The sequence below is a fragment of the Mustela putorius genome, unplaced genomic scaffold (assembly GCF_011764305.1).
Source record: "Mustela putorius furo isolate JIRA1106 unplaced genomic scaffold, ASM1176430v1.1 tig00000831_pilon_pilon_pilon, whole genome shotgun sequence".
NCBI classification, from domain to species: Eukaryota; Metazoa; Chordata; class Mammalia; order Carnivora; family Mustelidae; genus Mustela; species Mustela putorius.
The window spans coordinates 5,955,449-5,970,303 of record NW_025421490.1 but is presented as its reverse complement, the minus strand read 5'-3'; positions in this window follow the sequence as shown (position 1 = coordinate 5,970,303).

The window sequence follows — 14,855 nt, the reverse complement described above, 5'->3', positions numbered from 1 at the left end:
GCTACATTTCATTCTGAGTCATTTGCTGCTGAGAAAATGCTTACTAATCACCCAGGACTCAGAAAGGATGAGCGGGCGACAGACTGTCTGTCGGCCAGGCCACACCACGGAGACCCAGCTCAACCTCCAGTCCTTCAGGCGAGATGGAGCCGTGCAGGCGACCAGGCAGACACACTGCAAGCAACTGTCCCAGGGAGATGAAGGAGCTCGTCTGGGAGGCTGCTCCTTGTGCCAACCTCCCTACTCTCTCAATCCAACTATGGGCTTTTACTACCTTCTTTCAAACTTTTTAAGAAGATTCACTGCAAATCAAAACCACAACATCACCTCACACTTATCAGGATGACCCCTCTAAGAAATAAAACAGCAGTTATTGAGGATGCGATTGAACTGGAACTCTCTCGGGCACGGTTGTTGGGAATGTGAAATGCTACAACCAGTATGGAAAACACATGCAGGTTCCCCAAAAGTTAAAAATAGAACGACCGTACAACCCAGCGACCCCACTTCTCAATATACATCCAAAGGGGGGAAGGAGGACTGAAAACAGGATTTCTGAGTTATACACGCGCCCCCTTGTTCAAGTTCATTACAGCCCGAAGGTCCAGCCATGGATGAACGGATAAACAAAACGGGTAGATACATACAGTGGAACATTACTCGGCCTTAAAAAAGGAAAGTAAAGCTGGAGGACATTGTGGCCATGACAAAAGACAATCTCAAAAGCACAAAGACTGTATGAATCCATGTGTACGAGGTCTCCAAAGTAGTGAAACCCATAAAAACAAAAAGTAGAAAGGCAATGGCCAGGCTCAGGGGAGGGGGAAGGAAGTCCTTGTTCAATGGGCACAGAGTTTCAGTTTCACAAAATGCCAACGTTGTAAAATCTGTGGCACGACAGTATAAATAATACTTCACATTGCCAAACTGTACACTTAAAAAGGATCAAAATGACTAATTTTATGGTGTGTTGTTACTACAGTAAGACCAGAAGACAATGGATGGCATGAGGAATTCTACGGCTACCGAAGAATCCACAAGGGGGATCCAACAGCAACAGAACACTGAGTCACCGTCTCTGACCAAAATAAAAGCAGAAAATGTGCTGAAATCGTTGCGCACCAACAGCAGCCATGCGCTCCACAGCGGAACGGTGGAAACAAGCCAACGCCTGCCCACACACGAACGGGTAAGCAAAACGCGGCACCCACATACAATGGAATGCTACTCAGCCTTAAAAAGGATAAAATTCGAGCACCTGCTCCACGGTGGGTCGACCTTGAAGACACTACTGAGTGAAATAAGCCAGGCACAACAGGTCAATGACTGCATGACCCCACTATTATAGAGTATCCATCTGGAGTTCACACAGACAGAAAATAGAACAAGGGATGCTGTCCGTGGCTTATGGCGGTGCGGGGGAAAACAGGAAGTTCTTGTTTAAAAGGTAGAAGTTGAGAAGTTTCAGGGGTGCCTGGTGGCTCAGCCAGTTAAGTGTCTGTCTGCCTTCGGCTCAGGTGGTGATCTCAGGGTCCCAGGATCGAGCTCCCCATCAGGCTCTCTGCTCAGCGGGGAGCCTGCTTCTCCCTCTCCCTCTGCTGCTCCCGCTGCTTGTGTGCTCCTGCTCTGTCAAATAAATAAATAAAATCTTCAAAGAAAAAAAAAAAAAAAAGAGGTGGAAGTTTCAGTTCAGGAAGAAGACAAATGTTCTGGAGCTGGGCCGCGTTGCTGGTCGCACACACTACGAAAGCACTTACAAGCGGTTCCAATAATGTATTTTAAGTTGGGTCTGTTGTACCACAATAATAAAAAGCCAATCTGACAGGAAAAGAAGGGCAAATCAAGGAGGTGAGATTCCAGAGGCAGGAAGGAAGATTAGAATGGCCCCCGGGTCCTGGAAAAGGAAATTCTCACACCCCCGCCTCCCATCAGTGCCCGGAAATGTAGATGCATCATCACCCCTCTCTAAAGAAGACGGTCTCTATGTCAACCTTTTGTCTTCTGTTAAGTGTACACACTTTTCATTTTGTTGCTCAAACCTGCAGCGAGATTCCAAAACCAGACTCAGGGTACACACACGAAGGAGAACGAGAGACAGCGCGTGCACGTACTCTGTTTTTGGAAAGAATTATCTATCTCTTCTAATCCACCATTTATATTCTTAGCCAGCGTCTATCCTCGTCCAAGCCTAACTCAGCAACAACAAATTCAGTAGTACTGATGGCAAAGAAGATGCTTCCAGATGCTATAATGTTATTTCTAAAAATTATCTAGCAGGGCGAGAAAAGACATTACGCAGCAGACAAGGGGCAACATGCTTTTTAAATTACCATATTTTTAATGGCAGCTTAATATGATTAACACCATTTCCCAGATGAGGAAACTGAGTTTAACAAAATATGTCCAAGAGAAAGGTGAACTCTCTTGGACTACTGGTGGGAGTGAGACTGGTGTAGCCACTCTGGAAAACAGTACGGAGGTTCCTCAGGAAGTTACAAATAGAGCTCCCCTACCACCGCAGCAATTACCCTACTAGGAAAACAGCACCACCAAGTATTTACTGAAAGAATACAAATATACTGACTCAAAGGGATATGTGCACCCCAATGTTTATAGCAGCATTATCAAAAACTGCCAACTTATAGAAACAGCCCAACTGACCATCGGCTGATAAATGGATAAAGAAGTCAGGAGTGTGTATGTTCCTACATATACACAATGGAAAGTTACTAGGCCATTAAAAAACGAAAACCAATGCATTCTCAATGACATGGGCAGAGCTAGAGAGTATGATGTTCAATGAAATAAGTGAAGAGAAAAACAAATACCATATGACTTCACTCATTTGTGGCATTGAAGAAACAAAACAAACAAAACACAACAAAACAGACTCTTCCGCTCTAGAGAACACACTGATGGTCCCCAGAGGGGAGGGGGGAGGGGGAAGGGTGAAACAGGTGGTGGCGATGGCGGAGGGCGCGTCTCCAGATGATGATCAGATGAGGTACGGAAGTCATGATTCGCTAAATTATACCTGAAACTAACACGACACTGTTCACGAACTGGAATTTAAATAAAAACTTTAAAAATATATGCATCCAAGAATACAAGGGACGGGAGGTTTTTCACGCAGGTATGGTGGATTCCAAACGAGGCCTCCTGACTGCTATCAGGGCACGCTTTGTAAGCTGAGGACACCTCCATAGGAGGAAAATTAGCAAATTTGAAGCAAGCAGAAGAGCTAGCAGGGTTAAGGCTGAGCAGCCGCTGACTAGCCAAGTCCAATGCTGTCGCACGGGTGACCCTGATTCTGCCACATGCAGGTTTGAAACCTCGCATCCTAGGAAGACTGAGCATCAGGTCAAGGTGAACGTCTTTCTTAATTTCAAAATCTTGGCCTCATAAACAGGAATCAAAAGAAAACTCAATCTACGGCTAAGGAATTCAGTCTGGGAAGGAAGGTTAAGCTCTCCTGCAAGGTCCTTTTCCCCAGGTTATGTATTAAAGGAGTTCTGTAAGAGCAGGGAAGAAATAAGGGGAAACAGAAACCGATTCCGGCATGTGTATCATCCGTAACGATACTTTCCACAAAATTATTGGTGCTTTCTAAAATACCGTACGTTATATGAAAGTCAAGCCATGGTATAGGCATCGTCACCAGAGGACGTGATTGTGAACACACACCTGTAACTGATGGCTGCCCTATACCCAGCTTCCAATCTTAACGTGTATCCCATGGGCCACAGAGTATTGGGTAATTTGCTGAAAATGGGACAGAAAACCCACTAAGGAGCAACGGCTTCCTGAATCTGTTCTCTTCATTCCCAATCTCACCTGAAAATCCAGAAAATTACCTTCAGACATATCCTTGAATCAACGCCTTTCCTTGCACGAGAAGCTTCAAGCTACACAGACTTCTCCATTTCCTCTGCTCCTTCCTTTAAAGGTTATTACTTCGGAAACTCCCAAATTTCTACCCCTCCCAACAGCGCTTTCTCACACATGACACCCTCCCCACCCCCAACTCTCTGTATCCATTTTTAAGCGCCCAGAAAACACAAGACGGGGAAACAAAGGGCAAATGCCAGTCTGTGACCTCTGTCTGGACTTAGCCAAGCGTGATGTGTGAATCAGGTGTATGGAATGGAAGTTTCCATGGCAACGAAACTGCAAGGCAGGCCGGAGAGTCACATACTCTTTCTACCCAGGTAAGAGAAGCAATGAGGCCACCTCAGGGATGCTGAAGGGGAACAGGCAAGTTCAGAGCTCTCCTGGGACTATAAGGACCCCAGCTTACAGGGGTCCTATAAAAGGGCCTTAAAAGGACCTATACGCTAGGGTCCTTACAGTCCCATTATAGGTGGAGCTCCTTCCTCCACATTCCAATCTTAATTCCTTCCCACCAGCCCTTTGGGATAATCTATCATCGCTTTTATGGAAAGACAGGGAAGGACAAATTGAAGAATTATTCTCTAAAGGGAGTTACTTGTGAGAAAAATGTAGAAAGGACTACAAGAGGCAAGAGTTTTCCTTACACAGAAGAAAAGCAGCTCTCTTAGACAAAAGTCCAGCTACCCTGGCCAGCCTGACTTCACTGTCTGTCAGAGAGAGACACATCTGTCTTCACCAGGCTGCTCTGCTTGACCTTGAAGCTTGACCTTGCAGCGTGCTCTTACTGGTGAATCCCATCTATAATGAAAAGCTCCTGAGCTACATGTCATTTTATAACTTTTTTATTAATGTTAGCTGTATGCTGGTACTTTCCCAGGATTCTAAACTTTAAGGACAATATTTTTTTTAAAAATTAAAAAAAAAAAAAAGGCTTGCTTTTTTAGACCCAAGGCTTGAAGACAAAGGAAAAAGTATGCAATTTTAAAGAAATCAAAGTCGCCCTTGGTTATCCATCTGGAGAAAGGTAGTAGCCCACATGCCAGATGTGCATGGACAGTATGGCTTCTGAAGCCAGTTTCTTAACAGTGGACTCACAGATGTTATAAGGAACCAGAGCAAGGTGTGAGCATTTGTCTCAGAATTGTATAAGACAGCAAACTACCCTGCTCCGCACTCCGTGATGTGTAGCTTTGCTCTAGAAGATGTAGCTTTGCTCTAGAAGAAGGCTTCTGATTCCGTCAAGACACTATTCCAGAGACAGAAGAAAAGGTCACCTGTTACCCCTGCTAATGGCTCTTCTTTGGCAGACCATCCTCCATCGCTTCAGAGGAACCTTCTCACGTGGCCAACCTGGACCTGTTCCTCAGGCTCTGAACCATTCCAGGGGTCCTTCCTGGTGCTCTGAGAAGCTCGAATCTCTAACCACGGATTCCAACACCACAGATGATCTGCCTTCCTTTTGACGTTCATCTTCAGCCATTTCCTAATTGGCTCACTAGTTTCCAGGCAAATTCAACAATTTTTTTTTTAAGATTTTATTTATTTATTTGACAGACAGAGATCACAAGTAGGCAGAGAGACAGGCAGAGAGAGAGCGGGAAGCAGGCTCCCTGCTGAGCAGAAAGCCCGATGTGGGACTCGATCCCAGGACCCTGAGATCATGACCCGAGCCAAAGGCAGTGGCTTAACCCACTGAGCTACCCAGGCGCCCCAAATTCAACAATTTTTGAGCTCCCATATACACCACCGGCCTCTCTCACCTTTGGCCTGTTAGGTCATGAATTCCTGCAAAGAACACTGCACTCTCTCCCCAGTATCTAAGCTAAGACATCCTTCCCCTCCGGGAAGGTACCTCCATGCCAGAATACCAGCCTTAAAGTCCTTCGAGGTCTATCCATAAGGAGATCATACAGGCAGCTTTGCATCTAGAACCCTATCTGACTGGGAGGTGGAGCAGGAAGTGAGCTTTGCTCACCTTTGTCTCAACATGGGGCCCAGCCTGCCCGTAGGAGGTGGTCCGTCGAGATCTGCCCAAACTGAGTGAACCAGTGAAGGAGCACATGAGCCAACAGAGAGGACCTAAATGGCAGGCATGGCGGGACTGATCACAAGGAACAATGACCACATCTGAGCCCGAGCCTCAGGGGCCGCGTCTGCTGTTAGTCCATGAGTTCTCAGGAGAGTTTCTTAACTTCAGCGAACCTCAGACATACACATTGACGTCAGTGTGGCCATGCCTGTCCGAGACTATTTAAAGCATCAAAGGAGAGCGCGTTTGGGAAATTCATTGTGAAAGTGTCATCTGTGGATAACGGCACTTCCAGGAGAAGATGAAGACAAGAGAAAGGAGAGCGGGAGTCAGGAATCTGGAGGGATCCGTGCCATCGGTCTAGCGAGGGGCTACAGGAATTCAAGGTGGGCCTTCTCGGACAGCACGTGCTGAATTCGCAGAGGTCACTACGTTCCCCTTTCACCCACTGGACACAGACATCCTTATGACCCTCAAGTTTGCACTTATATACCATGTTCATGTCTACCAAACACTACCACTAATAGTTTGTAGGTCTTTGTTTATTGCCTTTCCGATTATTAAATACCCTCTCTTTCCCTGTGCTACACGTATATCCTGCCATCCTTTTATAACTACGCTAACTGTCACCTACAGCAATGAAGTTGCCTTTCGTTAAAGTAAGATGGACGCCCAACATGAGGCTCAAACTCAGGACCCCGAAATCAAGAGTCACCTGCTCTACCGACTGAGCCAGCCAGGTGCCCCCTCTGTGAAGCCTTTTTTGAGTAAACTAGCTCACATCCATCTTTCCCCTCCTGATCTCCTAGTGCATCAAGAGCCCACATTCCACTGTTCAGTGCTTGACCTCGAAAATCTTCACAAATATAGGCCATTTCCCCTTTCTAAAAAATGGGGAGGACCTCCCACAAAGAGGAGAGCCAAGTCTGGGTTATAAAATGTGGAGCTGTGGCAAAGAAGGAAAGACGTAAGCAGCATATTGAGAATTAGAAAATAGCACTTGTGAGGCTAGCAAGAGAACAAAAACGTCCCATGAGAAATGACGGGAAAATGTCTGCTTGCTGATTCGTTTCTGAAGACTCTGAAATTCTGTGGTAGTGGAACAGGATACAATGTGAGGAGGACATGGGGTCGTGTTTGAGAGAGAGGGCGGCAAGCAGGGAAATTGGGCTCCACAATGAGGATACCAAGTGATCTTCAATCCTGAATAAGAAAACGAACAATAAGATAGAAAAAATGGAAAAGCAAAAGGAAATAGAGACAAAACAGACAAATTACCACCAGTGAGATCAATCGACAACATTTTGCTGAGCATTCGGTTCCCGGTGTTCTTCCTGGTATTACTTAACCTGACATAATAAACCACCATGACCACAATTAGCCCAGTGGAAAAGTCATGGGGAAATTCTGGGATGAACTTATCAAGAATTACAACAGGACCATTAAATACCATGTTTATTATTATAGAAGAAAAATTAGAATTCAAAATGCATATACAGTGAGATCCTACTTACATAAAAATGCATACAGACATAAGCACATAGAAATAAATACTAAAAAAAAATCCAAATTCTCTCTGGTTTATATAATTATAGGTTATTTTTATTTTCTTCTGGAGGTCTTCCTGTATTTTCCAAATTTTCTACACTAAGCATGGATTACTCTGTAATTAAAAATTATATTTGGATATTGAAACATGAAATAGACATTTTAATTGGAATTCTATTTAGATTGTGGTCCATGGAAAGTGAACATAATCCCCACCCTCAGCTGCCTAGTAATGGAGCTCCAGTTCCCCCAGAGAAGAGCACATTTCCCTTCTCAACCTTGTGACTACGTGTGACACTGAAGATACATAGGCTTGTTCCATCTACATTTTATTGTCCACAGGAAATGACTTGTAGAAATCCCTTCACCACCGTTTCTTCCATAAGAAGGTAATTATAAGAAGAGTAAATGTCTTTCCAGAAGGCCTGAACTCCATGAACTACCCAACTTCTGCTCTTTCCCTGCTCTGCCATGCCATCTCCATCTCTGTCTCCTACCATGCACAGGTGGACATCTTAAATATTGCCCCCAGACCAAGATGGCGGCATTCTCTTTGATTTCTTATGTACTTTCCATGACGTTCAGATTAGCACCCTCGATTCAAACAGAACTTCTGAGTTTCACAAATACAACTCATGTTTTGTTGTACCTTCAGCATATTTACAAGCACCCCAGGAAACAACTGCCAGGTCAGAAGTCAGCACAGTCATTCCACATGACATGTGATGAACCACTTTCTCAGGGCAACTCTTCGGCCCACGCTAGGGCTGGTGGCAGGAAGCAGAGGCTGGCATCAGCCCACCGCTGGAGAGAGGGGGGAAAGTGGTGGTAACTTTAAATGAAAGAGAGAAGCTTGAAATGTTTCTATTACCAAACCAGGCAATTAAAACATTAAACGTGAAATCCGAGGCACTGTAAATTTCCTAATATGGTATGAGTACTGAGTTTCCCAAATGATGCTTTCTCATCTTACAACATATCAAAGAGCATGCCAAAACCCCAAAGAAACATTTCCATTTTGAAAACAAAAATAAACCACACACATCCACATGCTATTAATAGTGTTGTCTTGCCTTAAAGACCCTGTATCCTCAGTCAAAAGAAAAAAAAAAAAGTCCCACTGCAGTTTACATAAATGTTAACATTATTGAAAACTCCTGTCCAAAGTAAACTGCACACGGGTAGGTGCGTTAGGTGGGACTGAGGCAAAAGTAATCAAAATCCCTTCTATATTTTCATTTCTGGAGACCAAATGTTATGTTCCTCATCGCCACACCTAAGGACTTTGTAAATATGTTCTACATCTTTAGCAGCATTTCTTAAGAGAGTGTAAAAGAAGGAGACCTGGCAGGAGATACACAGGTTCAAGCCAACTCCACAATATTTGCAGACCTGCGAGAAAGGGTTACAAGCTTACAGTGGAAACTGCAGAAGGACGTGCCAGTGGAAGCAAAGGACATGTCAAAGATCCCAGAACTTGGACGATAAACTCTTGAACCTACCACCATGGAAAGGAAAAATGCTGTCCCATGGAATATTATGTTTAGAGACAGGAAAAGGCTGTTCGATGTGGTGCTCTCCTTCCTTAATTCACATATCCCCGAGCTGCTGTGTATGTGCTCAGCAGTAAGTCAGATGCTTGGGGTGAGTACCATGGGACGTCTATGACACAGAATCTGGTCATGGGATGATTCCATGGTGGAGGGAGGAGAAGAACCAACACATAAGACAACACCGGATTGTTGAATCCATCCCAACAGCTTGACCATGCAACTAAAATGGCCAGTTCAACCCCAGGGTCTTTTGGAGAAAAGAGCTGTTAACACCTGCGTCCAGGAACTACCTTCAAAGCTTAAGCTCTAGTTCATGGGTCCCAGGATGTCCATACAAGACCAAACACATGGGAAAACCAGAATGATATAGGGAACAAACCCATCCTTGACCAGGCGGGGTGAGGAGGAATGAAGAATACCAACTCGAACAGAACTAGGACGAAGAAAAAGGAACTATGGTGAGTGGTGAGATGGAAAGATCACTTCTTTCAAGCCAACAGACCCAACTTCTGACCCTAACCCGGCTACTTCCTTCTACAAACCGGGCACATGAATCTCTATTTCTATCCCCTTAGTTTATGAAACATTCACCTACAGCTCTACGGGAGGAATTCTTCTAAGCACTTTACATTACCGTATTTAATCTCTACAACCAGCAACTGAGGCGGGCACTGTATTATACTCACTTTACAACAGGGAGACTGAGGCATGGAGAAGTCACATCCTCTAAGAGCGGCAAATTTATAATTAAATCCTGGTGGAATGGAGCTAAAGTCTGGAGCTCTAAAGCTCGACATTGCCTCACTTACAGAATACTTACTTTTCCAACCTGGGGTGTAGAGTCCATGAAATGCACACAGAGCACCCAGCAGAGTGCCTGGCCCTGGCAAATTTAGTAGAAGCCGACGGATAGACCTCCCTCCTCCCACTTCTCTCTACACTCTCCCCACACCGTGGGAGGCTGGCGGCAAGATTCTGCACACAGAGAAAAGCAGCTATGTCCATCAGCAAAGGCTCAGGGACTCCAGGGCAAGCTAGAGAGCAACCCTCTGTCTTTATCCCCCGAGGCCTGGAACAAGAGCTCTAACTCAGGCGGAGATGTCCAGCATTTCCAGACAGAGCCTGCCTCTATTTATTATAATCTGCATTCAAGGCACAAGCACTGGAGACAAGCCTTAGGGAAACCAAAAGGTTTCACGAATTTTGTACTTCGACCTCTCCATGTGTATGTCAAACACAAACACACCACACATACACACACAACACACACACCACCACCACCACCACCTAAAACGTACATCGTATCTACCAGAGGGAGACAATGATCCCCATTCCAGAACCTTCCATTCCCTGGAAACTGGCAGAGTGTCTGTATCGGGCTGCAGTGTGCTTTGAAAGAGCCTGGATACGGATAGGGAGCTAAAGGACAGAGCCCCTTTTGAAAATTACTCAGGATAAATGAGGCCCAGGGTCCCTGGGGACCTGGGTTGTAAAGCATGAGAAAATTTTGTTTTCCAGCCCTTTGGTGGTATGTTCATGAACTGATGATAATAAAATAGAGGAAAGAGATTATTTTTGTATGTTGTTATTCCTCTGAATAATCATGTTACCAGCTCAAGGACTTACCTACTCGGGCAAGAGCCCACACAAAATAGGGGCTCTAAAACAATTAGAACTTTCTATGTGTACAACCGGTCCACGGTGATAATTACAATAAGTTTTCACATGCTCCCAAGTTAGGAGTGCTCTCTCTATCCTCCCCCCCCCCAACTTCTTCCTCAATTAATGAAAAGTCTTCTTTAATGCAGGAGAACAGCCTAAGACCATGACTTCACTGCAAGGGGGGAAAAAAAATCACTGCAATGAAATCTTGATACTGACCCTGAGAATGTGCCGACATGGTTTAAAAGTAATTAAGAAGGAAAGCTGACTTTCTACGTTTTTCAGCCTCAGTCACTGTGGCTACTGGGTTCAAGGACGCCTGCCAAATCTTGCAAAATTACAGCACTCCTATCCATGCGGTTTCTAAAACTATAAGCTTCTATTGTGAAAAGGCTTGATCTTCTGCTTTAGAAATCCAGCAACTGCCGGGCCACTCTCCATGGCGGGTTGCTAAGAGAGACTCCACAAAGCGCCCAGGTGCACACACCAGGAATCAAGCTCTTCATTCATGTTCATTACAGTTCAGCACAAGGGAGAGACGGTGGCCAAGGAGGCGTCTTTGCAAAATGCTCGTTAGGAAGGGCAGTTTTCTGTCGGGCCAAGAGGAATGCAATCCTCGAACTCGCTCGTCTGCAAAAGTACCCCCGACGGGAGTTAGGGCCCCTGAAATCACAGGCCAGCCACAACCAGGCTCCGGGGCTCAGCCCGGAGCATTTACAAGAGGGGAGACAGGAACAGAATAGGAAGTAGTTAGCAGCTCCAGAGGAAGACGAGGATTTTCAGACTCGGAGGACCTGTGTGAACAATTCCTCCTCCCTTCTGACTTCAGCCGGTTACCCCCTCGCCCCGGGAGATCTGTTATCTTCTGAGTCATTGTAAAAAGCCATTAAATGGGGCATGAGAGAGGGTGGGAGGGACCGACTCTGGGAGTCCGCGGAAGCCGGAAGCCTGACAAACCAGCTGCAAACAACAAAGCTGGAAGGGCGCACCATAAGCTCCCACCCCCCAGACAGTGAGAAACTGCGTTATCCTAAGGGATCCCGGCCACCCATGCTCAGCCCCGATAAGTGAGAACCTTCTAAGCTCTGGCCAATAGGAGACCTGCCGCCACCGCCGCTCACAGAAGCCCTGGGTGGCCTCCGTCCCAGCCGCTGCAAATGGTGCCAAGGCAGAATCGCTGCGGCTGGGTGGAGCTCAGCAATGCCGTGGGTGGGAGAGAGGCGGACAGAGGCAGGGGGGCGGTGAAAGCTGCCCCCTCCACCACCACCACCACCAGGGGCTCCAGTCCCCCGTCCTGGGGCTTTAGGAAAATCCAGGGTCTCCAGGCTGATCCCTAAGGCCACGGGTGGCAGCTGGCCTCACCACCAGTCCTCAGCCAGAAACGGACACTGTGCCTTGGAGATTCCAGAAACTGTGCGGATATTTCCCCACCTGGCAATCCTGAGTGCTCTAGGAGCACTGGTATAATTAATGCCACTTGGTGAAAGATGGGGGTCATTCCAAATTCGGTCCCACAGAAGAAGGGAGCCTTGCCACACACCCTCCACGGCAACACAGAGCCCCTCAAGACACTCCCTTTAAAGACTCCGGCAAATCCCATCGAGAACTTCCATTTGTAGTAGCATTTCCAAGTCAAAAAAAAAAAAACTGTATTTACTCTAAGTGAAAAAAAGAAAGGCTTAACATTGGAGGAAACGTATATGAACGTTATAGTCTGAACCCACTCTGGGGATCTTGTCGTTTGCATGAAGAATTATCTAAGTAGCGGGGCGCCTGGGTGGCTCAGTGGGTTAAGCCGCTGCCTTCAGCTCAGGTCATGATCTCAGGGTCCTGGGATCGAGTCCCACATCGGGCTCTCTGCTCAGCAGGGTGCCTGCTTCCCTTCCTCTCTCTGTGATCTCTTCCCTTCCTCTCTCCTACTGTGATCTCTCTCTGTCAAATAAATAAATAAAATCTTAAAAAAAAAAAAAAAAAGAATTATCTAAGTAGGAAACATTCGTTGCCGCTAGGACCTACTGTTACTTTCTCACGTCTCCTATTGTCACGAGTTGTGTTTTGGAACGTTTTCGGGTCTGTAGCGGATGCCGATGAGGCACATCCCATGGACAAGAGAGACAATCAAGAAGTTATCAGACCACGAAGCGTTCGTTCGCTCCCAGACCACGCAACCCCTTTGCCGAACCCAACTCCGTACAGACGTGCTTTTGAAAGAAAGTATGTAATTTTTTGTTGACGCGCGCACACACGCGGGTGTCAGTGTGAACGTGCGTAACAAATGAGAAGGGACACAAAAGCTGGAAAATATCCCACTAAAACTGGACCTCTCGCTCCTCGAGGAGGGCTGCCGACATGTCGAGCCAAACCCGAGTAGGCATTGGTGGTAAAAATTAAAATTAAGTCGTCTGGCATCCAGATGAGAGAAATGGAGGTTAAAAGTCGGGGAGCTGTTTTGCACTTGGCCCTTGATTTGCTGTAGGGCCTACATCAAGCTGTCCTACACCTCTGTTGTAACATCTGCAAAATGGAGATAACACTTCACGCTGCCTACCTCAGAGAGTGGTTAGAAGATTAGATACCAAAAAAGAAAATCCTCAAAGCCCTTTGAGTTTCTCATAAATATAAGACATGCAATGTAATAAAATACCAGCAGCCCTTTACAAACGTCCTAAGACGCTCAAGCCTCGAGGAATAGGAAAGAGACGCAGGCAATTCTGTGAGGCTGATGCCTCCCTGGGCATAACATTTAAAACCATGCCGGCGATGCGCAATTCCGTCTCCAGCTGCCAGGGAAAACATGGGGAGGATACCTCCAATTCGGATCTACTCCGACAAACAAAACACCCAGGGAAAAGAAGAGAAAAACAAAACAAGGTGTTGTTCGGACAGATCAACAGAAAGTTGAAAGAACTGACCCTGACAGACAGAATTCCGAATTCCCGCCTCAAGGTCTAGTTCTACAAGACGACGGGGCCTTGACTATGGTTTCAGGCCCGGTCAAGTCTCATATTAAGGCAAACTGGTTCCACAGAGGAGTACGTGTTATGACCCCCTAACAATGAATAAATATTAAGTGCAGAACACAGAAATTAGAGTATTTTTAATCAATTGGGACTGGGAACAAAAGCCAAAATGGGCGGAACAAAGGCAAAGCGATTATGGGGGTGGACACCGAGTGGAGCAAGCAGAAGCCAGAGAACATCAGTGGCCCCAGAAGCCAGAAGGACGAGGAGCAGAAGCTCACCTGAAGAAAACGATCACTTCAGAACTCATAAAACAATTGGGAAAAGACCCTAAGAGACTCCAAATTATGGAACATTCGACATTGGATCTGTATCATTAGGCCAAGCACGTGTTGTGTGTCACACATCATGAACTGTACAACATGAACAACCGTCACCAAGTACAGAGGAAGGGAAGAGTGTGTGCTGGGTTGGCTAACGGCAGCTCATGCCTCCCCGGATGTCCAGATACGTCCTAGTTCACCGAAGCATTGCGGAGACCATCCAGGAGGCCCCGAGTGGCAAGGCCTCTGCGGGAGATGGAGAGGGAGCAACAGCGGGTGATATTTCTGAAAGGGGACTTGATATTTTCTGTCACTTGATATCCGTGACTGAGGCCAATGGCCCAGGAACAAGTGAGGTGGATAAAGGAAGCAGAGAAGCCAAAGGCCAGGTAGGCTCAACCATGACTCAGAGATGCTCGGGAGCGTGGTTTCCAGGAGAAGGAGCCAGCCGACATTCGGTGGATAAAAGACAAGGTAATAGTCTGAATAATGGCCTTTGAACATAACAAGTCCTAATTCCTGGAAACTATACATGTTCCCTTCTGCGGCAAAGACTCTGCAGATGCAGTGAAACACCTGGAGATGGGGAGACTATTCTGGATTAGCCAACCGAACCCTAAATGCACTGACAAGAATGCTCACGAGAGGAAGGCAGAAGGAGAAGACAGTGTGGTCAGGGAGGTAGATCCTGGCGTGAAGGTACCACAGGCCAAAGAATGTCAGCAGCCACCAGAAGCTAGAAAAGATAAGGAACAGATTCTCCCATTGGCCCCTGTTGGAAGTGTGACCCTGTGAATACCTAAATTTCTACTGTATGAAGCCACTAAGTTTGCAGAAATTTGCTACAGTGACCATAAGAAACAAGACACAGAGAGCAAGGAGTTATTCC